We start from the raw sequence: 25,798 nt of genomic DNA on the forward strand, positions 1-25,798 counted from the left end.
CCTGCAGAGGACGAGACCTGGTGCCCCCCTGTCTGTTCAAATGTGATTTTACACGCGAGTTGTCCGTTCGAATGAGGACATGGTCCAAAGGGAACAGAGACTGAAAATGAATTAGAGCTAAATGTACAGCTTTTAGCTCCAGCCAGTTGATGCTTTGAGTCTGCTCCGTGGTGGACCAAACCCCCTGAACGTACTGGGAGTTGCAGTGGGCTCCCCAGTCTATGAGGCTGGCATCTGTGGTTACAACAGTTCTGTGTGGTTCTCTGAACGGCGTGCCCTTGGAGAGGTGTTGGGACCTCGTCCACCAGCGGAATGATAGGCGCAGTGCGGGGATCAAGCGAACTTTGCAATGGTTGGAGCTGGCAATGTCCTGTTGAAAGGGCAGTAAAGTCCATTGCAGATGCCGAGTGTGGGCTCGAGCCCATGGCACAATATGGATTGTAGAAATGAACATTCCGAGCGCCTTGGCTAGAAGCATGACGTCTGCTGATGTTTGTTACATCAGGGACCTTGCGATGCTTGTGATGGCAGTGATGCGATCTGGAGCCAGGAATACCATTGCCTGCAGGGTATCCAACATTGCCCCTAGATGTAGTAGGCGTTGGGTTGGTTAGAGATGGCTTTTGTCGACGTTGACAAGCCAGCCGTAGGTCTCTGCCCTGGAAGCGTCGGTTCCAGGAGCCCCTGAATGAATTGGGGTCATAGAATCTGACATTGTGGCCTCGTCCTCCTGGCCGCGTTCCTCGAAAGGGCTGGTTAGTACGGAAGGAAGGAAAGCGCCTGGAAGGCCAGTGGTCGATGTTCTGGACAGTGGCCAGAACCGGTCTGTGGGCGTCTTTGGGATCAACCAGCACTGCCTTTAGAGCTTCCTCGCCGAAGAGTAACGAGTAAGGAGACCTGGCCAGATTCATTCTGGCCGCTGAATCAGCCTGCCAGTGGCGAAGCCAGAGGGTCCGTCGAGCGACTATCTGAGCCGTCATGGCTCGTGCCCCCAAATGAGTGGCATCCAAGGTGGCATCGGGCACAAAAGCTGCTGTCATACGCAACTTTACCAGTGACCTTCTGAGGGCGACAGGATCAGGGTTAGTGTCCTCTAGAAGACCATCCAGCCACATCATAGCTGCTCTGGAGAAAATGGAGGCTGAAGCGGAGGCACGCGTGGATAGGGCAGTGGCCTCATGGTTTTTGCGGAGGGTGAAGTCTATTCGACGCTCAGTAGTGTCCTTTAGTTGGGATTCCCCTTCCCTGGGCAAAAGGGATCGTGAAACGAGGCGAGCGATTGGTTCATCTATGCCAGGGACGTGTAACTTGGTGGCAAAGTCCGGAGCTAGGGCGTAAAGCCTGTCAGCCAGGTTCTTGAAGTGGCGAGATTGAAATGGGTGAGCCCATTCTTCAGAGACCAATTTGGCAATTGGGTCCGGCACCAGGATGTAGTGTTCAATAAGTGCAGGAGATTTGAGAACCTTGGCCCCTTTGATGGCTGGTGCGGAAGAAGTTGAAGGCGCAGTCTGTAGACCAAGGGTATTAACTACCCTGCGTGCCAGGGGCTGATAGTCTGAGGCATTAAACAAGCGATACGATGTATCCTCCTCATGATCTGAATCGTCGCTCCAGTCATCTCCTTCAACGTGGTCAGTGAAGGTTGACTCCTCAGCATACGAGGCTTCGTCAATACATCTGCCTCTGGCTATATCGAAGACATTTGGTGAGCAGGAAGGATGAGCTTCATGACACGCACGTTGGTCCATGTTGAGTTGAGGTATGGCCGGAACTTGTGGTAGTGACTGCATTTGGGTGATAAATGCCAGCATGGCTTGAAGTTGGGAGAGGAAATCAGGGGACAGCTGCAGCCTGGTTGTGGCAGATGTTTGTGCCTGAGCCGGTATTGGAGCAGATGTTTGGGGCGGTAAAACGGAGGGAGGCTGGTTAGGTGAAAGCTGAGTGGAAAAGCCAGCAAAAACCTCCTCGTCAGAGGAAGCAGCAGGGGAATGAAGTATATCGTTTATGTGTGCCTGAGTTGCTGTGGTAGTGGTGGTGGTTGGCACAGAGGCATAGCGTGGCCGCTTTGGTTTGTTATGGCTGGAAATATGTTTTGTCTTAGCCATTACTTTAACATGCTTAGACCTAGTCACCTTAGAGTGTTGTGGCTGGGCTGTTTGTGACATGCCTGGCTGATCTGGCATCATATTGGCTGATTGCGACATGCCTGGCTGTTCTGCCATCTTATATTAACTTGGGTGCAGTACACTGCCACGGAGGGGGCAGGATGTAAAGACCCGAACTGGCACAGCGTACGACCACGGAGGGGGTAGAATACACTGGCAGATGGCTAAGTGCACTGCCACAGAGGGGGCAGAATGCACTGTGGTATCAGCGTTAGTATAATATAGGCTGTATTTTAGGTTTGGTACACAGCCACAGAGGAGGCAGGATGTACAAAATATAGTTCAGATTAGTGCTGTAGGCTGGATTTCAGGCATGGTACACGGCCACAGAGGGAGCAGGATGTACTGAATATAATTCGGATTTAGTACAAGTCAGCACTGATATTAAAGCTCCAGCCTTGATGATACTGAATATAATTCAAATTTATTGCCAGTCAGCCACTGATATTAAAGCTCCAGTCTTGATAATACTGAATATAATTCAGATTTAGTACAAGTCAGCCACTGATATTAAAGCTCCAGCCTTGATAATACTGAATATAATTCAGATTTAGTACAAGTCAGCCACTGATATTAAAGCTCCAGCCTTGATAATACTGAATATAATTCAGATTCAGTACAAGTCAGCCACTGAAATTAAAGCTCCAGCCTTGATAATACTGAATATAATTCAGATTTAGTACAAGTCAGCCACTGATATTAAAGCTTCAGCCTTGATAATACTGAATATAATTCAGATTTAGTACAAGTCAGCCACTGATATTAAAGCTCCAGCCGTGATAATACTGAATATGATTCAGATTTAGTGCAAGTCAGCCACTGATATTAAAGCTCCAGCCTTGATAACACTGAATATAATTCAGATTTAGTACAGGTCAGCCACTGATATTAAAGCTCTAGCCTTGATAATACTGAATATAATTCAGATTTAGTACAAGTCAGTCACTGATATTAAAGCTCCAGCCGTGATAATACTGAATATGATTCAGATTTAGTGCAAGTCAGCCACTGATATTAAAGCTCCAGCCTTGATAACACTGAATATAATTCAGATTTAGTACAGGTCAGCCACTGATATTAAAGCTCTAGCCTTGATAATACTGAATATAATTCAGTTAGTAGAAGTCAGCCACTGATATTAAAGCTCCAACCTTGATGATATTGAATATAATTCAAATTTAGTACAAGTCAGCCACTGATCTTAAAGCTCCAGCCTTGATAATACTGAATATAATTCAGATTTAGTACGAGTCAGCCACTGATATTAAAGCTCCAGTTTTGATAATACTGAATATAATTCAGATTTAGTACAGGTCAGCCACTGATTTAAAACTCCAGCCTTGATGGTACTGAATATAATTCAAATTTAGTACAAGTCAGCCACTGTATTAAAACTCCAGCCTTGATGATACAGTCACAGTAATTTTGTGTGTGAGGAAGCCCTGTGTAACTCTGTCTACAACACACAGACAACACACATACAGATAGGTTGCAGGGAAGGTATCCGATGGTTAATAAAGGGTAACAAAAAAGGCGAGAAATTTGAATTCAACAAAAATGGCGCACGGAAAAAAGGAGAGCGGGAAAAAATGATCTAAAAATGGCGGAGAAAGACAGAGCAATGGCGGCCGTCTGGTAATGAACTGGGGGAAGGGTAGCTCAGCACAGCCTCGCAGGGGGAGCCGCGGGGCCGATAGCCGCACTAGTGGCTCCAAGAAACCCCCGAGAAGAAAGAGCAGATAGAAGCCTGTGCGGGATAAGGCAGCAGTAGGCAAGCCGCTGCCGCCGCCGGGAGCAGGACTCTCTGCGGCGAAATCAAAGTGCCGAGAGAAGCCTGTGAGGGATGAGGCAGCAGGAGGCAAGCCGCTGCCGCCGCCGGGAGCAGGGCTCTCCGCGGCGAAATTAAAGTTGCGGAGAGAGAGCCGGATCACCAGGCTCTAGGGAGGCAGAACCCCGGCAGGTAAAAATAGGTTGGAAAAAAGGCAGGGAGCCGCAGCCGCAGGCTCCCGCCTGGGAGAGAACCGCAGTGGCGGTCTCTCCAAGGGCTCCACAGAGCGCGGCTTGAGACAGGGAAAAACCGCTACGGGAGAGAAAGATCTGCGATCTCCCGAAGCTCAAAACGGCCAGAAACCACAGAACACCGCAGCCGGGGTCTCTGTGGGGGTCCTCAGACAAGCAGGAGAATAAACGAAAAATAAAAGGTTAAAGACCAATCAGGGAGAACCTCAGCCGCGGTCTCTGAGGAAAGAACCTCAAACAAGCAACAGAGATAAATGACATTTAAACACAAAGTAAACAAATACGAAAACAACTTAGCTAAATTCTACGCTATAGAATCTCAATGATAGGATTTCAATCTCGTTCGCAGGAAGGCAAGAATGAACTGGAGAGTGGGAGGGGCCTGACGCCCCTAGTCTTGACTTCAAAGACATTCTTGCCTTCGCACGATAGGTGGAGCTAATACCCGCTGTGATGGCCGGACTCATAGGGAAAACTCAAGGATTCTTCACATTGATCTAAGTATGTGCATTAAAATGCAATGCCTCCAGTATCTGTGGACACTCTTTTAACTGCCAAATACCATATTCCCAGAAAAGAGCAATGAGTTGTTAAAAATCTACTTACAATCTACTGTGGCATTCTTTCTAGAAGTATTTACCTGCTTCTAAATGGCCCATCCTAGACTACACAACAGGCTTGGGCCGAAGGTACAGATCGGTAGGAATTTCTGGCTGCCAATTGTTTAACAATGACAATGACAAAATGACTGCCCCCACCAAATTAACTGTTGAAATGAAGAAGGGAGGGAGGCAGTAACTAGAATTTTTGTGTGAAAGAACTATAAGCTCAGTTCAGTTCTGAAAGATACTTGGAAAACATTCCAGGGTTTAGAATCCCTTAATTCTATGCATTTGCCTGTTGTACCTGGTTACAGTTATGGGTTCTTGAGATTATAGATTATAGGAAAAAAGTAGATATTACAATCCTGAAATCTGCCCCGCTCTGCAACGACTCTGTCTGATAAAAGATCAAAGCAGTGGTGACCAGCCTTTTCGGTGGGGGGTTGGGAGAAAAAATTAGATTCAGTTCACATCTACCTGTTCCTCAGGTTGGCAAGCCATACTTTTATTTTTATTTATTAGATCCCACATTTCCTCCAAGGAGCTCAAGACAGCCTGCCTTGTCCTTCCCTGCCCCCTTATTCTTAGAACAGCCCTGGAAGGGCGACTGGCTCAAGGTCACTCAATGAGCTTCATGGCTGAGTGAGGAATTGAATCCCATTCTCCCAGGTTTTCATTTATTATTAATTATTTGATTTATATCCCGCCGTTCCTCCCAGCAGGAGTCCAGAAGGTTAATAATAATAATAATAATAAATTTTAATTTCTGTGTCGCCTATCTGGCCTATGGCCACTCTAGGCGACATACAACAGTTAAAACACAGCATAAAAAATACAATAGTACAATATAAAAACAGTATAAAAACAATACAGCATACAATACAGTAGGAGGCAATTCAATCTAGTAATTAACCCTTCCCGGAAATCCCAAAGGCCTGTTGAAAGAGCCAGGTCTTTAAGGCTTTACGAAATGTATTTAGGGAAGAGGCGTGCCGTAGATCTTGTGGGAGGGAGTTCCAGAGGGTGGGGGCCACCACTGAGAATGCCCTCTCTCTAGTACCCGCTAATCTGGCTGTTTTTGTCAGCGGGATTGAGAGAAGGCCCTGTGTGGCTGATCTTGTCGGGCGGCATAATTGGTGGCGTTGCAGGCGCTCCGTAAGATAAACTGGGCCGAGACCGTATAGGGATTTAAAGGTTAATACCAACACCTTGAATTGGGCCCGGAAAACAACTGGAAGCCAGTGTAGATCGAACAACACTGGTGTGATGTGATCCCGGCGGCGACTGTTCGTAAGTAGTCGAGCAGCCGCATTTTGTATAAGTTGTAATTTCCGGACCGTTTTCAAGGGTAACCCCATGTAGAGCACATTACAGTAATCCAAACGAGAGGTGACCAGGGCATGTACTACCAGTGGGAGCTGATGAACAGGAAGGTAGGGTTGCAGCCTTCGTATGAGGTGTACTTGATACCAGGCTGCCCGGCTCACTGCCGAAATCTGAGCCTCCATGGACAGCCTGGAATCAAGTACTACCCCAAGGCTGTGGACCTGGTCCTTCAGGGGTAAACTCACCCCACTGAACTTCAAGTCAACTTCTCCCAACCTTCCTTTGTCCCCCACCAGCAGCACCTCGGTCTTATCAGGATTCAGTTTCAGCTTGTTCCTTCCCATCCATCCGCTCACGGATTCCAGGCACTTGGACAAGGTCTCCACAGCCGACTCTGGTGAAGATTTAAACAAGAGATAGAGCTGAGTGTCATCTGCATATTGATGACACTGCAGCCCAAATCTCCTGATGATTGTCCCCAGCGGCTTCATATAGATGTTAAATAGCATGGGAGAGAGGATAGAACCCTGTGGCACACCACAATTGAGAGGCCAAGGGTCTGAAACCTCCTCCCCCAATGCTACCTGTTGAAACCTATCGGAGAGGAAGGAATGGAACCACTGCAATACAGTACCTCCAATTCCCAATCCCTCCAGGCGATGTAAAAGGATACTGTGGTCGACAGTATCAAAAGCCGCTGAGAGATCGAGGAGGACAAGAAAGGAGAATTCTCCCCTATCTAATGCCCTCCTCAAATCATCTACCAGAGCGACCAAGGCTGTTTCAGTTCCGTGACCAGTCCTGAAACCCGATTGGTATGGATCCAAGTAATCCAAGGTTCTAGCTCTGTACTCTAACTACTATACCACATTGGTTTCAAAGTTCAAATAGTGCTTCTCAAAATCACCCACAAACTAAACAGCATAAATTAAAAGTCAGGTTAAAAATAACTAATCTGAAATTACTTCCATGTGGTCATTTAATCGTGGTGACTCCCTTCTAGGAGTTACAGTAAGTATGCTTATTCCTTCTAATTAATGGCAGGAATGCTTTACAAAAAAAGTGTTCCATTACTATCACTAACCAGATCTTTCCTCTGAAAAAAATATTGTAGACAACACACCTCTGATACTCCTGATGGAAAAGAAATTCAGTAAAACTAGGAAGGCTTGTCTTTTCTTTTTTGCAAGATCACTTGGGGAAAAAACAGCATGCATATAAAAGCTTAATTTCCCATTACAAAGCCTTCCAATCTTTTATATTTAGCTATTATCTTACAAAGTCAATTTAGAAGAAATTAACGCTTAGAAGCAAGTTTATACTGGAATTTTTGAGAGTGTTGCTGCAATCCTATGCACACTTATTTTGAAATAAACTCCACTGAAATCAGTGGAACATATAACCCACAAGAAATGAAAAAGGTCAGTCATTAAAATATAAATCCTGAAATGACCAGACACTGTGGTGTGTATGTGTATGGAGTATCCCCTCCTGGTCATCCAAGGAAAAAAATATTTTCAACCAGCCCCTGATAAGCACTCCAGAGCTGGGATTACATAGCTAGGGAACACATACCAGGCCATTAAAATATCCCTAAATAATTTAAAAATCTCAAAATAATGAGCATGATGATTTGGAGCTATTGCTTCGTTAATTACATGCCAGACCGAGATAGGGAATCTTTGTATATCCAGATGCTGTTGAACAACTCCCACCATCCCTGACCATTGGCCATGTTGGCTGTCACTGATAGCCCAACAACATCTGGGGGACCACAGGGTTCCTCACTCCTGCAATAGGCAACAGAGAGCCTGTGATACTTGCCCATGAAGCATGCAGCACAAGGATCACTATAGGCAAGGATGCACCAGTGGAAGAGCCGCATTTTCCCCTGGATAATATAAAGTGGATTCAGAAAATGCCATAGCCCCACAACAGCCCAACAATGAGAATATGGATAGTACATAATGGGTAACTACTCGTTTATCATAACAAAATTGTATGGAAAACTCCTCAGTACCAACATGGAAATTCTAGGCAGAGGAGTCATATATCATATAAACAGCTTATGACTAAATTGCAAGTTTAGGTACCCATTATTAACATATATTTTCAAACTATTTTAACATGTGTCAGTGCCAAGTAACTGACAGTGTGCCATGTTGCACTCTGGCAATATTCAAAACTGTTAGAAAAACGTTAGCCAGCCCTTGAACAATTCAGGACTTCATAATATTATTTCAGTGTTTCTTTTTATTATATTTGTCATCCAAATTTCATATAAACCCATAAGGACTCTTTTTTATTTTTCTGAGTGATTTTAATGATAGAAACAAATCTTGTTGCTGCAGTACGGTTCCTTGGTGGCTGTATTTTTTTTGTCCTTCATGCCATATGCTATTTCTCCCAGTACTGCTTTCCCCCAGATTTAGGGGAAATTCTTTTTGCACACACCCCCACAACAACAACAACTAGGACTACTACTAATTATTATTAAGTTACCATCACTGAGGTATAGCTTCATCCCAAAAGACGGGACTGAGTTAGGTGAAGATGACAAAATGCCTCCTATCGGAATGAATGAAGCTGAAAAAAAACATTCTTGAGTGGATGGCTGCTGAACAAGATCAGTTTGCTCAGAACTATTTAATTTCTTTTTAGCTGGGTTTTTCATCAACAGTGCCTGTTAGTTCAGCTCAACCCAGTATTAAGAGCCTCTATTGCTTTTCCATATGCATTGCTGCTGGTACATTTAAAATTCTCCCTGTTTAGTGGAAAGCATCCATAGTAACTCTGGAATGCTAAGGAGTGTATTGGGGCTCAAAATACGTATTTTGCCCACTTAAATCCCCCTTCATTTAAAAACAACAAAATATTTAAAAAATTGTTTTCTGGGAGATACTTTCAGAATGGGTTGTTTCCAGAACAGACAATAAATAAAGAGTTTAGAGTAAGGAACATTAATCCAGAGTAATCATTCAACCCATACATTCTCAAACGATATTCTTTTCAATATGTTTTCCATCCTTGCAGAAGATATTAACCTGAACTCAATTAACGGTATATGTACAGGCATGCCTACCAACATGGGTCAGCATGGCTTGTTCAGGAACTGGCTGTGCTTGGCTTCCCCACCCCTCCTGTCACTCCACAAATGTATTTATTTACTCCAAATCCAGCATCCCCCCCCGCCTCTCTCTTCATAATTCAGGATACATTTTCCACTTTTAAAATGTTTTTCCCTGTAGCTTGCAAACATATCTGATTAAACATTTGTCTAACATCTTATTTGTTTAAATATTTAAAACTTCAAAAACTGTTCTGGATAAGGGAAGGCAATGGCTTCATGACTGTCACAATCAGCACTTGGCTTGCAAACAGGAATAACAGGTTTCCTCTGAACTCAATGCTCAAGAGAAGGTTGTACACCTGACCAAAATGGGTATGTGAGCTAAAATGAGATTAAAAAATAATTTTCTACAGTTAAGGAAGTGGTATAGCCCTAATAAGTTAATGACAGTGTAAATGTGGTCTGAGAGCTACTGTATTTGTTGAGTATCCCTGCTCTATACTGAATGAAAAGTGCTATGGATTTTACTAAGAGAATTACTGGAGAAAAGGCTGTAGCTCAATGCTTGGCATGCAGAAGGTCCCAGGTTCAATCCCTAGGATCCCCAGGTAGGGCTGCGAATAGACCATCTCAAACTCTGGAGAGTCACTGCCAGTTAGTGTTGACAATATTGAGCTACATGATCAACAGTCTGACTCATGATAAGGCAGCTTCCTATAAAAACTATAAAAGATGGCCAAAACAGAGTGGCTAAGATCAGTGATAGTAACTAATCTTTACTTGAGTATTGGTTAGTTCATTGTCCATGCATTTTAAAAAGCATATGCTTTTCTAAAGAACCCACAAAGGCTAAAATACTGCTCCTCTTGTGTCAGAACAGAAAATAATTGATGGACAGATTCACACTGCCAATGCCTGAGTTTACAGCCTTCTTTTTCCCCACTACACCAATGTACAAGCATCACTACTGTTAGTGAGTCAGGTAGGGCCGGCAAAACCAGAAGAGGCACCAGAACTTAAAAGCTGTTGTAGTGCTTTCCACTCACTGTAGCGCCATTTGTTGAAACTCTTCACTCAGTTTTTCAAAGCAATTTGCTGAGGTTTCCATGACCTCATGTAGTTATTTTCCTCGACTGAAAATAACTACCTTCCACTTATGTCACTGATTCCCAGTGAAGCTATGAAAATGTAGCATTTCCTCACACTTACAGAAAACAGGTAGCATTTCTTTATGTTAGCATCAATCTGCAGTGACAGCAAAGGCCTTCCGCTTGGATGGGGGTGGAGGTGGGAAGTGGCCCAAACGGCAGGATGTCTAGATAAACTCTCCTCTATTCAACTGACCCTTGGTTTATGTGTTGCACTACTGGAAGCACTGGATCATCAAAAATAAAGCTTTCTTTTTGTGGAGGAAAGCCATTGTGAAGCTGTGCCTGCACCATATGCCATTCACCTTAATTGGTAGCTTGTCAGGAATCTAGGTGCTTGCACTTTACTTACTGGCCAGTAGGGATGGGGGAGAATAACCACTAAATCAGATTTATTACAGTATTTTGACATAATCTGACAATCCGCTGTTTTCAAACCAGCACTTTCTTCTAGTGGGTTACAGCTGTCATTGGCACTCTTTAAAAAAAATCCGCTCCGAATTTTACATTATTGTCTTCGTAATTGGCTTTCCTCTAAAGGACAGAATATGGAGAAGCCAATTGGTTCCCCATCAGAAAGGGTGTGAGACGGGTGTATTTTATCACCCTATTTGTTTAATCTATACGCAGAACATATCATACAGAAAGCAGGATTGGACTAAGATGAAGGAGGTATGAAAATTGGAGGGAGAAATACCTGTAATTTAAGATATGCAAACGATACCATTCTACTAGCAGAAACCAGTAATGATTTGAAACTAATGCTGATGAAAATTAAAGAGGAAAGCACAAAAGCAGGACTACAGATGAATGTCAAAAAGACTGAAGTAATGACAACAGAAGATTAATGTAACTTTATAGTTGACAATGAGGACATTGAACTTGTCAAGGATTATCAATACCTTGGCACAGTCATTAACCAAAACAGAGACAATAGTCAAGAAATCAGAAGAAGGCTAGGACTGGGGAGGGCAGCTGTGAGAAAACTAGAAAAGGTCCTCAAAGGCAAAGATGTATCATTCAAGACTAAAGTCAGGATCATTCAGACCATGGTATTCCTGATCTCTATGTATGGATGTGAAAGTTGGACAGTGAAAAAAGCAGATAAGAGAAAAACCAACTCATTTGAAATGTGGTACTGGAGGAGAGCTTTACGGATACCATGGACTGCGAAAAAGACAAATAACTGGGTGTTAGAACAAATTAAACCAGAACTGTCACTAGAAGCTAAAATGATGAAACGGAGGTTATCATACTTTGGACACATCATGAGAAGACATGATTCACTAGAAAAGACAATAATGCTGGGAAGAACAGAAGGGAATAGAAAAAGAGGAAGGCCAAACAAGAGATGGATTTATTCCATAAAGGAAGACACAGACCTGAACTTACAAGATCTGAACAGGGTGGTTTACAACAGAAGCTATTGGAGGTCGCTGATTCATAGAGTTGCCATAAGTTGTGATCAACTTGAAGGCACAACAAAGTGATGCATTGTTAAATGCTGTCTAGGTGATAACGATTGCTATTTGCATCCATTAGCCTCCTTCTAATTTTCCCTTTGTTTTGTTGATTCTCAGAAATGACCGACAACCCATCCTTTTTTTCCTCTCCCACCCATTAAATTGTAGCACAGAGCAGACTTGGACAGGATCTCTCCCCCCCCCCGCTTTTGAATCTCTGCTGCCACTGTGTGTGTGTGTGTGTGTGTGTGTGTGTGTGTGTAATTGTGATGTGCGAGTGAGTGACTTAGTTATAAATTCCCTTAAAACAAAGAAGTTAAAATAAGCAATGGTGGTCAACTTTTCAACAGTAAAAATCAAAAGTATTGCAAAACAACAAGAATAGTGCAATGTTTGTTTGGGGAGTCATCTTTAAACAGCGTATCAGTTAGCCTGAGGCAAGAGACAGATTCAATGGGCAATTATCTGCCTAATTAATATGTAAATAGGAAAAAAGATGGAACAAGCACCTACAGCATAAGCATTTTCATAAGCATTTTTGTTAGAAATTACATTTTTTCACTTAAAAAATCCCAGCGGATCGGCAATTGCAAAAACAAACAGGGACAAAAAAATGGCAGACTGGCACTGAAAGCCAGGCTGCTGGAATTAAAATGGATAGGAATCAGCTAGCGAACCCCATCCCTACTGACCAGTCAAGGATTTTATAAAGCTTTGCAATGAATTATTAATTTTTTTAAAAAAAACACCCTCTTCTTCTTTTAAAACACTATTTTTTTCTTTACAAATATCAACGTTAGCACTAATTACTTTTCAAAATAGTCAGCTGTTCACAATATATACATCTCCTAATAATATGTACGGAATAATTGAATCCTGCACTTTAATGTTCCAATATATAACCAAACTCAAGTTTTCCACAAATTTGTCGTCATTCAGTCTGCCTTCTCTTACACTAAATAAGTTGATCAGCCTGAGCATATAGGCCCTTTGCCATACCTTAAAGTCAAGCATCTATAGAAAGTGCTTTAGGATTTTTCCAGTTTTGAAAAATTAACAGACTAGCTGCTAAATGGAGTACAATTTTAAAATCTTCCTCTGATGAGCTCCAAAATAATAAAAATCACAGTGATCCCTTGGGAAATCATAGCCAAGGGTATTTCTCATTTCTAGTAAAACAGCTTCTCAAAAGGCCTTAATTACGGGACATTTCCACATCACATGAAACAGATTTGTATTGGATGCCTTACATCTCCAATAATGATCACTGACTGTTAGATAAATTCTATTCAATCTGGCTGGAGTTAAATATCACTGAATGATCAAATGGTTTGATTAAAAATTTCCTGAAGGTTCATACAGAAGATAAAGTGAGAGCCAGTGTGGTGTAGTGGTTAAGGTGTTGGACTTTGACCTGGGAGGCCAGGGTTCGAATCCCCACATAGCCATGAAGCTCACTGGGTGACCTTGGGCCAGTCACTGCCTCTCAGCCTCATGAAAACCCTATTCATAGGGTCGCCATAAGTCAGAATTGACTTGAAGGCAGGTCATAGAAGATAAATTATGGGATGTTTTTCCATATCCATTTTTCTTAGCATTATTGTTAGCATATCTGCTTCCCTTTTTGCTTTGTAATTGTGATTAAGTGGTTCCAATTCAGCAATGTTTTCATAAATTTGTCTTAAAGTTCTTGGCAATTGATTAACATTTGTAATCAACAGTTCAGAACTTGTTCAATCTCTTATTAACCTATATCGTCATACTAAGTTTGTTAATATATACCTTACTTATAAATTATTATTATTATTATAAATTTATTTATACCCCGCCTTTTGGCCAAAGGCCCTCAAGGCGGCTTACAAAGAAAAATAAACACAAATATAAAAATACACCAATGAAAGCAATACAATTTACAAAAATTAAACTAAATAACAAATAACATTATTAAGAAAAAAATGTCCAGGAAAGAAACTCAGAATTGAAGTTGTGTTTTGATCTCTCCAGGAGCTCCCTGCTACTTGCCCTGCCTGCCAATTCGTTCTTGGATCAGCTTCTCGCTGAGCTCCCACAAGGCTGCTGCAGTCATTTCATTCTGCGCCTCTTGCAACGGCAGGCAACGACAACAGTTGTTGAAGTACATCCCTCCCAGGCCTTCCAGTTCAGGGGCAGTAGCACAGTAGACTGTTGTGGCAGCCCCCTGTTGCATTGATTTGGTGAAAGGACAAGCCAAAGTAAACAGCAGGGTATACACCCACCAGTTGTGATGAAGGGATGAGTACATCATATTTCCAGGATGCACTGCATTCGATGTCACCCCGTGGGGAGAAAGGCAGTTGTTGAGCTCATTGGATATGAGAATATTGCACAGCTTAGACCGATTATATGCCAGCATGGCCCAGTATTCTTTCTTAGATGGAGAAAGTGCATTGAAGTCAAGCTTTCCTGAGCTGTCTTTAATCTCTGTGATTCTGAGGAAACCACCACGACTCTTGCAGGAGCTGAGCAACAAATAATAAATAATAATAAATAAATTTTATTTTTCAGTCGCCTATCTGTCCGGGTTAGGGACACTCTAGGCGACTTACAACAAGATTAAAAAACAATACATATATATATATCACACAAACAAATTTAAGCTAAAAACCATCCTTCAGTTCATTATAACATAGAGTTAATTTGTTCCAATCTTGTAGGCCTGCCTGAAGAGCCAGGTCTTTAAGGCTCGGCGAAAGCTTGACAAGGAGGGAGCATGTCTGAGATCGAGAGGGAGGGAGTTCCAGAGGGTGGGGGCCACAACAGAAAAAGCCCTCTCTCTGGTCCGTACCAGCCTGGCTGTTCTCACCGGTGGGACCAAGAGAAGGTCTTGCGAGGCTGATCTTGTCAGGCGGCACAATCGGTGATTCTGGAGGCGTTCCTTCAGATACACTGGGCCGAAACCGTATAGGGTTTTAAAGGTCAACACCAACACCTTGAATTGCACCCGGTAGCCAGTGAGGATCTAATAACACTGGGGTGATATGATCCCAGCGACGGCTATGCGTAATCAAGCGAGCCGCTGCATTCTGCACCAGTTGTAATTTCAAGGGTAACCCCACGTAGAGCGCATTGCAGTAGTCTAAGCGAGAGGAGACCAGGGCATGTATCACTTGGGGGAGCAGATGAACAGGAAGGTAGGGTTGCAGTCTCCGTATCAGATGTAATTGATACCAAGCTGCCCGGCTCACTGCTGTAATCTGAGCCTCCATGGACAGCTGGGAGTCAAGGATGACCCCAAGACTGCGGACCTGGTCCTTCAGGGGTAAACTCACCCCATTAAGCATCAGGTCAGTAATTCCTAACCTGCTTTTATCTCCCACAAGTAATACCTCAGTCTTATCGGGGTTCAGCTTCAGCCTATTCTCTCCCATCCATCCACTTACGGATTCCAGGCACTTGGACATGGTGTTCACAGCCAACTCCGGTGAGGACTTAAATGAGAGATAGAGCTGAGTGTCATCTGCATTCTGATGACACTGCAGCCCAAAACTCCTGATGATAGCCCCCAGCGGTTTCACATAGATGTTGAATAGCATGGGAGAGAGGATAGAACCCTGTGGCACTCCACAATGAAGAGGCCAAGGGTCTGAAACCTCATCTCCCAATGACACCCGTTGCTGCCTATCCGAGAGATAGGAATAGAACCACTGCAAAACAGTGCCTCCTATTCCTAATCCCTCTAGGCGATTTAAAAGGATACCGTGGTCAACGGTATCGAAAGCTGCTGAGAGGTCCAGGAGGACAAGGAAGGTGTATTCACCCCTATCCAATGCCCTCATATCATCTACCAGAGCGACCAAGGCTGTTTCCGTTCCATGGCCAGTCCTGAAACCCGATTGGAATGGATCTAGATAATCCGTTTCCTCCAAGTGTGTCTGTAACTGCGCAGCCACCACCCTCTCAATCACCTTGCCCAAGAATGGTAAATTAGAGACTGGGCGAAAGTTGTTTAACTCTTGGGGATCCAAGGACGTTTTTTTTAGGATGGGCTTTATCACCGCTTCCTTGAGGGCTGATGGCATTGCACCCTCTTGCAAGGATGCATTCACCACCGCCTTGATCCCTTCGCTCAGTCTCTCTTTACAGCTCATAATGAGCCATGAAGGGCAAGGATCAACCAGACAGGTGGTTGGCTTCACAGTACCGAGCACCTTGTCCACTTCCTCAGAGAGAAGAGGCTGAAACCGATCCCAATAGACCAGATTGCAACTGGCCGACTCTGGCCCACTTCCTGTCTCCACGGCGAGCGGAAGCATGCTGTTCAGGCGCTCGATTTTATCGACAAAGTGTTTAGCAAAATTATCACAGGAGATCTTAGAATGTTCCATGGGTTCCTGAGCAACTGGACCAACCAGGCTTCGGACCACTTGGAACAATCTCCTGGGACAGCACTCTGCCGACGCAATAGAGGCAGCAAAGAAATTTCTCTTTGCTGCCCTTGTTGCCACCTGGTAGGCAGCTATTGCTGCTCTAACCCGTGTCCGATCGTCTTCAGTGCGAAATTTCCGCCACCGGCGCTCAAGTCGTCTCACCTCCTGTCTCAGACCCCGCAACCGTGGCGTATACCAGGGTGCTGTCTGAGTTCTATTCATGGGGAGAGGACGTTTCAGAGCCACCCGGTCCACCGCCCTAGTGACCTCCTTATTCCACTCCATCACCAGGGATTCGACCGGGCGTCCTTCAGCCAGCTCCATATCCCCCAGAGCATTCAGGAATCCTTTGGGCTCCATCAGGCGTCTGGGGCAGACCATCCTAACAGGTCCTTGTCCCCTGCGGAGGGCGTGTGGCATCGAGAGATCTATATTCACCAGATAGTGATCTGACCATGACACGGGGTTAGAAGAAATCATCCCCATTTTCAGAGCACTTTCCTCCCCTCCCGAGACAAACACAAGGTCGAGAGCATGACCGGCTACATGGGTAGGCCCTATATTACTAAGGTGCAGATTCCAAGAAGTCATGGTTTCCATGAAATCCTGAGGGGCTCCTGTGAGGACAGCCTCGGCGTGTACGCTGAAATCCCCCATCACCACAAGGTTGGGGGAGAGCAACCGCACACCCGAGACCACCTCAAGCACCTCAGTCAGGGAGTCTGCTGTGCAGCGGGGTGGGCGGTACACAAGTAGAATCCCTAAACTGCCCTTTGGGCCCAACCTCCAGTACATGCAATCAACAAACTTGGTCTCGTGGAGAGGGGGTCTGGCGAAACACAAAGATTCCCGATAGATGACTGCCACTCCCCCTCCCCGCCTACCAATCCTCGGCTGCTGTGCATATCGGAAACCGGCTGGACACATGGCCTCAAGTATAGGAGCTGAGGCCTCATCCAGCCATGTCTCCGTAATACACACCAGGTCTGCGTCCTCATCCATGATCATATCATGGATGAGTGATGTTTTCTGTACCACAGACCTGGCGTTGCACAACAGCAATCAAAGATTGGATGGAGTTCTGCTTCCCCCAGTTATCTTCTGGTGGTAAACAGGCCCGGAACAAGGGATGGATATTAAGCATCTATCCCTGGTTCCCCGATGCCGGCTTGGCCTGTTTCCCGCGCCTTTCCAGAATCTGCCGCCTAGCCTTTGAATATTGTGGCTCACGACCACCCCCACACTATCCCCCTCCGGTCTGCACATAGCTCCCTCCTATTCGCCAACAGGCAGGCCTATTCCTAAGTAACAGAAAATAAAAATAAAAATAATAAAAATAAAATAAAAATAAAATATTCCACGTCTCTCCTGCCCACAATGTGGGGTTAGTTCACTTGTAGTTGATGATGGGCCTTCCGTCTCCTCCCATTCTTAGGCCTCCACCACGGCGATCTTCTCCATCGCTGCAAAGCGTCGCGGCCAGAGTGTCCCGACGTCCTCTTTTTTCCTCCCCTCTCGGGCCAACAGGAACGACCGAAGGAATCTCTAGTACAATGGAGGGCGTGTCCCCAATGTCACGGCTCGTGAAGATACTATGTCGCGCCGCGCCTCCGAATAGGCCAATTGAGCTGCCGATGTTGCAGCTAGCGAAAGATGCCGCTTCGCGCCCCAACACCGCCCCCAGGGATTTCCCCCTGGGACGCCCAAAGAACAAAGCGAGCAGCGCCGCCGCTGCTCGGGCCAGTGGGGGTGATGGGGGGCATATCGCCACTGTCGCAGCCAGCAAAAAGCGTCGTGTCGCACCTCAATCCGTTCCCCAGAGATCTCTTCCCAAGCCGTCTGAGGACAGCACCGCCACTCGGGCCGCCACCCAGGTCGCAGCCTCAACCCAGTCCAAACCGGAGGCAACCCGGGGCCGATCAAACAACGCTGCACCAGAAGGCCAGCGGGCGGCAGGGAGCAAGCTACAATGGCAGGCGAGAGACGGCAGCGGGAGAGAAGCAGCAAAGAAGCCGCTGGAAAAACATGGGACGAGGGAGGTCCGCTCCGACCACCTCTCAGCCCCCCACTCTCCCCACCGCCGCTGGGCCCCACAGCACCAACCTCACAGCAAAAGGGGTGAGTAGTCCATGTGCATCCCTCGGCTCCAGACTGCAGCGGCGTTCTTCTTGCCTCTCGATAGTTTACGTGTCTGACAGAGGGGTAGGAGAGGGTGGGTAACCAAATACATCCAAGCAAAGGTACCCACATGCCTACAAGTCCATACAAATCACAGGGGAATAATAAAGGATGGAAAAAAGTCTTAAAATATTTAAATGGATGTTAAATAGGATAAAACGGCGGAGCTCTAAAACGGAGCTCTAAACACACAACTTCCTTCTACGCCGCCATCTTGAGCTGAATGAGATAAAAGCGTCCCAAACAATTCACCTGGAAGGTGGACTCCAGACCATCTTCAGTCAATTGCCAAGGAACAGCCAAAATAGCAGCATTGCAGATCAGCACGTGAAAAGACACATTCTTGGATCTGAATGCTTCAGCAAAGTCCTGTACACTCTCAAGAGATGAAAGGTCTAATGTCATTGCTTCTACTTTGGCTTTATAAATAATGGAGGAAGGACAGCTGTTTTAATCATATCTCTGGTTGTATTTGGTAATATGTTTTGACTCATCCGTTTTTCACTAATGTTCTTAGTTCAATCAGTCTGTTTTGCTCCCAAGTTCATAGGAGATATAAATTACTAGGTGAATTGTTATTACCAATAATGCTAACTAGGCAACAACAAAAATAGGTAATATAAATATACATGAGTAGGCCAGGACACAGATTTTTAACAGAAATTGTGAGCATAAAATGAAACTATTGTGCAGAGAAAAAAACACTACGTCCTTTCTCTCACTCATTCAAAACACTTCAAAGTACTTGGGCATACCCACTCTAAGAGCACTTTTAACTGCAGCTGTGCAAACAACGATCTGCTCCATTGGCCATTTAAGAACCCGTATATAACTCAGTCATCTTCCAAAATCTGTAGGAACACCAACATTGCTGTGCCAGAGGTTTTCTCGGGAACTGAATTCAACAAGGTGAATGTTTTATCAAAGACAATGGTCCATATCTAGCCAATGTGCTTGGCAGTCTCACCCATGGATTGGAGTGCACCCAATATATTTATATTTATGCCCTGCACTATCCCATGGATTCTGGAGACATACAACAATTGACTCAGTATCCATCTCTGTCCTCACAGAGCATACTATCTATGTAATTTATGTTTCTGTATAAAATTATTTATGGTGTGAAGAAAGTAGATAGACTTTGTGGGGTATCCAACCAAAGCTTTCCATCAGCACTAGGATTTCCATTTGTGCAAGAGAACTCCCCCCTCCCCTGTGCACACCCTAAATCTGTTCAAGGGGTTTTCCCAACCCACCAGAGCAGATTTGGGGAGGATGCAGGGTGCACGTGGATAGAGAGGGGAAGTTCTGCTGCGCAAGTGGAAATCCTTTTGTTAATGGAACACATTACTTGGATGCCACCCTTCCCCCTCCCAAATAGTATTGAACCTGGAGTCATCCAATGGAGCTGAACGGTGGTGAGATTCAGACAAAAGGCAGTACTTCTTCACACGGTATACAGTAAACTTCAGAATTCAGTACCACAAAGTGAGGTGTTGATCTTAAAATAGCGTTGACATTAAAATAGGGTCAGATAAAGGAATCAAATAAAGTCATAGAGGATGGCTATCAACGGCTACTAATCACAATGGCTATATGCCTCCAGGATCAGAGGCAGCATTCCTCCAATACAAGCTGCTGGGAAATAACAATGAGATATAGCTATTGCCCATATGCCCTACTTGTGGGCTTCCCTTAGGCATCTGGTTGGCAACTTTGGGAAACAGAATGCTAGACTAGAGATAGGTCTTTGGTCTGATACAGCAGGGTCGATTTTATGTTTACTGCCCCTTTGCATAAGGAGACATTTATTAAATGGCCTGGTTCACACATAACACTAAGCCATGGTTTGTTTAAGCCATGGTTTGCTTGACAACCCACAAGTTGTCCCAGAGATGATCAAACAAACCATAGCTTGTTTCTCCAAAGCTTGATTTATTTTCCAGTTGCTCTTGCCTCACACATTTGAGGAGTATGGTGAACTTCTGGGATGAGATAGTCAAATAAACCATAGTTAAGTAAAGGTGATTGGTTCATATATAATGCCAAGCCACAGTTAAAGCAAAACAGAGTTCATAAGCCAACAACAAACCATGGCTTCAGAGGATGGTTTATTGACAGTAAACAAACTGTAGTTAAATGGCTGGGCAGTGATGACACATAATCTTAAGCCATGTGTTATGTGCAAACCAGAATGTTTGCTACATTGGGAGAAATGGCAACTGATCCTCCACCCTGATGCAGTGTTGGGAGGTTTTTGTAATGTGTGTTGTGGCTGGTCCACTGTAAATTCCTATGGTCCACTGGTGACACGGGACAGAGTGGCTCCTCAGCTACACAGGTAATGTACTAATCATATTTTTATTTGTCTAGGAAATGCCATGCACCTCAAAATTTTGCATTTAAATCTAATTCCTGGACAAATTTACTCAGAGAAACTTGGATCCAGGAAAGTATGCTTAGGATTTCAGTCCGGTTGAAGCACAAGTATGTTGCACCAACTATGTTCCCGTAAGCTCTCTTTTCTAAAGCACATTTCAAATATAAAAATTTTCTGTTAGCATTTGAATCACTGCCTGACCAAGGTCCATTTTCATGCCTATGTATGCTATATAAATCAATTCTATGTAAGCCCCAGAGCAAAGAGGCATGCTATGGAGAAAGAGTTTTATGTTCTCTATTACTTTAGCTATCTCAAAAGCAGCCTTGTTAAAAAGAGAAAAGAGCTCAAACTATGAAATCATTTCCTTCTGTTTAAAATATTTTACTCAGAGGGGGGAAAACACAAAAGAGCATGAAAAGGAGGGGGGGAATCTCTTCTGTTTTGACGTTGCCCCAAGATTAAACATTTCAGCAATTCTGTGGGATGATGCAGTGTGCCAGCTTCTGACTGCTCCAGCCAGAGGTTCAAGTCATCTTAGTCATAAGTCAAAACAATGAACCCTCTTGTGAAACTCGATTGGATCTCACATCACTCATGCCACCAGGAGGAGATCCTGCCCCCCCCCCCCCGAAGAAGAGGAGTCATCCTACTGGAGCAAAGCAAAGCTGTAAAGAGACGACAGACACAATGTTAGGCATTTACTGGGGCAGAAAAACAAGATTCTCTTGTTTGGCCCTTGTATGAGTGCAGGGGGGGATGGATGAAAATACTTTTCTGTTCATTTGAAAGATTCCATGCACACACACACATACTGGAAAGGGGAAAACAGAGAGAGAGAGAGAGAGAGAGAGACGTTGCTTCAATTACAATGTGGGTTTAAATGGATTCACAGGCTCTTTAAATGCAGTATCACTAAACACTATCTTAAACACATTGCACAAAAGTACTCCTCTGTGACTTGAGTGCAGCTTATTTTGATCATGTATGTTTAACTTCCTTTTTGAAGGGTTGCATAGAGCTACCATTTACATACAAGTAAACAAGCTTATATCTTGGCTGTTGGGATGACTGAATGAGTTGTAGCATTTCCCAAATATGATCCTAGCTGTGTGACAGGAGAATTCTCACACCTCTTCATTCTCTCACATGTGGGAGTCCTGGCCTCTGTTCTAAGGCATACTTTGTCATACATTCCTACAACAGGTAAAAAAATGCTTTATTTATCCAGTGATCATGTCAGCTACCTGTTGTCTAAGTATTTTAATTTTTTTCTACCACAGTGAGTGAGGCTTCTTAAATATGTAATTTCTGTTCTCCTTGGCATTACCATATGACTTCTACCACCTAATTTTCTGATTCTCCCAAGATAAAGAGTTAAAAGAACTTCAAACTTTGTTAATGAGCTAGCTCCAGGAATTTTTCATTAAAAGAATTCAAATAATTTATTTCTCCCCTTCCTCCATCACATTTTGTCTCAGATAACAGATGCAACAACTGGGTGCTAGGCCACTAGAGAAGCCTGTGTGCTTTTTCTCTCTCTCCACACAGCATTGTATACAAGGCTTACTGATGCATAAAGCCAAAGGTTTATTTGGAAAAATCCATGCAACTTGTGGATAAACATTCAGTAATCTTTTCCACACATGTCTGAGAACATATATTGGGCTTATTTAGCTTTTCCAAGACCAGGAAATATAGTCTTGGCAGAGACAGATTGCTAACATTACTATTCATGCTATACTGAAATAAATGCCTGAGGTAGAATACTGAATTTTCCACTCATTTGCTCTTTCAGTGATGGCAACCTTTTAGATATGGAGGATAATTGTTTGTGAACTTCATTAAACATTTCCGTTTGGAGGAATCCAAGTGTTTGATAAGTAACAGCAGAGTTGCACTTTTGAAGGTCTAAATGTGAAAATCCAAATAAGAACTATTATGCTGCTGCTTCTTTAAGGTCTACTGATCTGGTGATGGATTACACACAGCCATGCTTCTGACACTAAAGAAAGAATGTGTATTTGGGATACCTGAGGCAAATTAAATATAGAAAATGTTATTCACATTTACTAATTGTCCTATCAAAAACTACAGGTGTTCAATTGCACCTTGAGAACAACTTTTTAGAAGCTTATAATTATAAAGTAGCTTAAGGCTTTGTAGACTCCTAAAACATATTTCTTTCTTTCTCTTAATTATAGAAGACTAATATTGTATTCATTTTATATATTTAAAGATAACTAACACCTCTAAAAAACCAGGCAACCTCTGGGCAGCCAGAAAAACAACGTTTGCACTTAGCATACCTTGGTCTTTGTGCAGTGCAATTCTAAATATGCTTACTGTATTTTATCTCTTTTAATGTACGTCGCCTAGAGTGGCTAATTGCCAGATAGGCGACAAACGAATTAAATATTATTATTATTATTATTACTTAAAAGCAGTAGCAGACAGCATGGAGCTGCAGCACTCACCTGACCTCGCATTGGACACATCGCTGCTGCTTACTGGGAGGGAGAGGGAGAGGAGTGAAGCAGCTGTTACGTGCAAATGCACTGATGGGAGCTCCAGATTGGTTCCACTGGTGCATTTGCACTGTGTTAACCTTGCCCATTCTCTACCTCCCAGTAAAGAGCTGCAACATAATGAAATTGATGTCAGGTGAGTGCTGCTGCCCCATCATGCCATTTGCTCTTGCTTAGAAAGAAGTCCTGTCATGCAGTACAATCCTAAACATGTTTACCCAGAAGTTAGTCCCATTAAGCTTCATCAGCCTTACATCGTAATTCTCCTTAAGATTTTTATATTATATTATTATTTCAATATTACCTATCCTTTACCACAAGGTCCCAGGGCGGGCTACAAAAATTTAAAATACAACATTAAAAACGGTTTAAAACAAATTACAAGTATAGGGTAGGTCTTAAAAATGTATAACTTAAGTGTCAAAGGCTAGGGCAAAGAGGTGAGTCTTCAGCATATGATGAAAACTGTACAGTGAAGGTGCTAGACACATCTGTGGGGAGGGAATCCTACAATGTAGGGGCTGCCACAGAGAATGCTCTCCTGGGCCACCATCTTCTGAACTTCCGAGAGTGGGGCAACAACCAAGAGGGCCCCCTCTGTTGATCTTAACATGCAAGAGGGTCTGTAGCAAAAGAGAAAGTCCTTCAGATGCTTAAGGCCTAAGTCATTTAGAGCTTTAAACACCGATATGAGCACCTGGAATTGGGTCCAGAAATGAACTGGGAACTAAAACCAGGATTGTATGTTTTATGTTGATATTTATGTCCTGCCTTTCCATCTCAGTCCCAGAGACAATAAGTAGTAAAGGATGATGGACAGTGATTACATTCTCTCTTTTTATGTGTACACTATTGAGTTGATGGTTGCCTTTAGCATACCTCATCTGCACAAGCAAGGTTGTGCTTTTTCTTCACCCAGGCTGGTTGCCTGCTGGTCTGCTGTGTGGATGTAGATAGGTACAAATCTGCATACTGGCCATAATAATGTTGATCTGGGCTCTGTTTCAACCCACATTTCTGCTCCCCCATCTCCCAAATATAGGACTGTAGGAAGCTTTCGTGTAGACATATCCTTATCGCGCCATACAGATAAAGTGTAATATCCAATGTTAGTCAAACTCAAGAGTAGACCCACTGAATCCAACTGACTTACTTTAAGTCCACTAATTTCAATGGGTCTTCTCTGAGTCTGACTTAGTTGGATATCACACAAAAGGATTTGTTAAGGAAAAACATCAGATCGACTGTTCCAGTGCATTTCTTTCTTAAAACAGTAATTTTGAATCGGATGGGCTGCCTGCTTGCAATAGGCGTTGGGGACAAAGCAGTTCAAATTTGAAAGGAGTTCAAGAAGTCAACTTTAAAATAATGAATGCCAGTTTTTGCTGGCATGTCCATTTAGTAAAAGAATATGGAAATCACTTTCATAAAGTAACTGATATACCAAGATGGCAGGAAATTGCAGTGAATTTAACTGCACCAAAATGCATGATATTCTAGTTTTCTAAGAAAAAATTCTCCATATACATTTTTATGTATGCATGTGAAGGAGAAAGAGAGAGAGATAAAGACTGCATAATGAGGGCTGATACTGCTGAGAGCTATGTGTGTGTTTAAATATTTAGAAAGACACAGCATGTGCTGGCTCCAAGCCTAACAATTACTATCAAAACAATACTAAGAATCATCACTATTATTAAGGCTTATTTCAGTATAACTAACACTAACATGCAACACCTTTGTTCTGTTTTCAGCAACAGAAAACAAGCGTTCCACCCTCCCCCTAACTATCAGAATATGCAATTTGTGTTTGGATTGTAGCTGTCTTCTGATTGAACAAAAAGAATAAAAGAAGGATGCTGAGTAATAGCCTGCAAACTGTCTGCTGCAAAGACATGCTTAATTGCATACACTAGGCATTAACTACCAAGCAAAAAGGTTCTAATAAAATGCCTTCAGATAGTTCTTTTGTTGTAGACCGTATATATGTGGAAGTGTCCTGAAAGTTAAGCATCCCTACTAATGTGACCTCAGCAGGGAGGAAGTCAGCGCAGTATGCCTCCTTTCCATGCTACTTTAGTAGTGTCAGAAGCTTGAGATCATATGGAAGGACTCCTATGATATGGTTCCTTTCCACAGCAGCATCACTGCAGTGACTCTCATATCTATGAGATAATGTTGGAAGAACCAAAATATGTTTCTAAAATGGCCTCATCTCAGAAGTTAAAAAGAAGTGCACCACAGGGGCTGACCAGAATACAGGGGGCAGGGTGGGGAGTTAACTCTGAAACTTGCATTTTTTATAATACGGGTGTTAAGTTTTGATGAAAATAGTATTCTAAAAAGAGAAAAGTAAACTATGCTATTCGTCTCAGCAGACTATGACTTGGAAAGATTTAGGACTAAATATGTGCAGAATAAGATACTATTGAAATGGGAAATGTTTCAATGTACATGTCAATATGCTTGTCTTCAAAGGAGTGTTTTACAGTATAAAATATTTTTAACATAAC

At 43.4% G+C, this 25,798-nt stretch overlaps 1 protein-coding gene and 1 pseudogene across 3 annotated transcripts in view; both read right to left on the bottom strand.

The window, feature by feature from the left end:
* LPAR1 (lysophosphatidic acid receptor 1) overlaps positions 1-25,798 on the bottom strand; it is a 99,845-nt gene that overhangs the window by 19,794 nt on the left and 54,253 nt on the right. The window lies entirely within an intron of this gene.
* Positions 13,808-23,374, bottom strand: LOC133375559 (WW domain-containing oxidoreductase-like; annotated as a pseudogene).

The sequence above is a fragment of the Rhineura floridana genome, chromosome 1, assembly GCF_030035675.1.
Source record: "Rhineura floridana isolate rRhiFlo1 chromosome 1, rRhiFlo1.hap2, whole genome shotgun sequence".
NCBI classification, from domain to species: domain Eukaryota; kingdom Metazoa; phylum Chordata; class Lepidosauria; order Squamata; family Rhineuridae; genus Rhineura; species Rhineura floridana.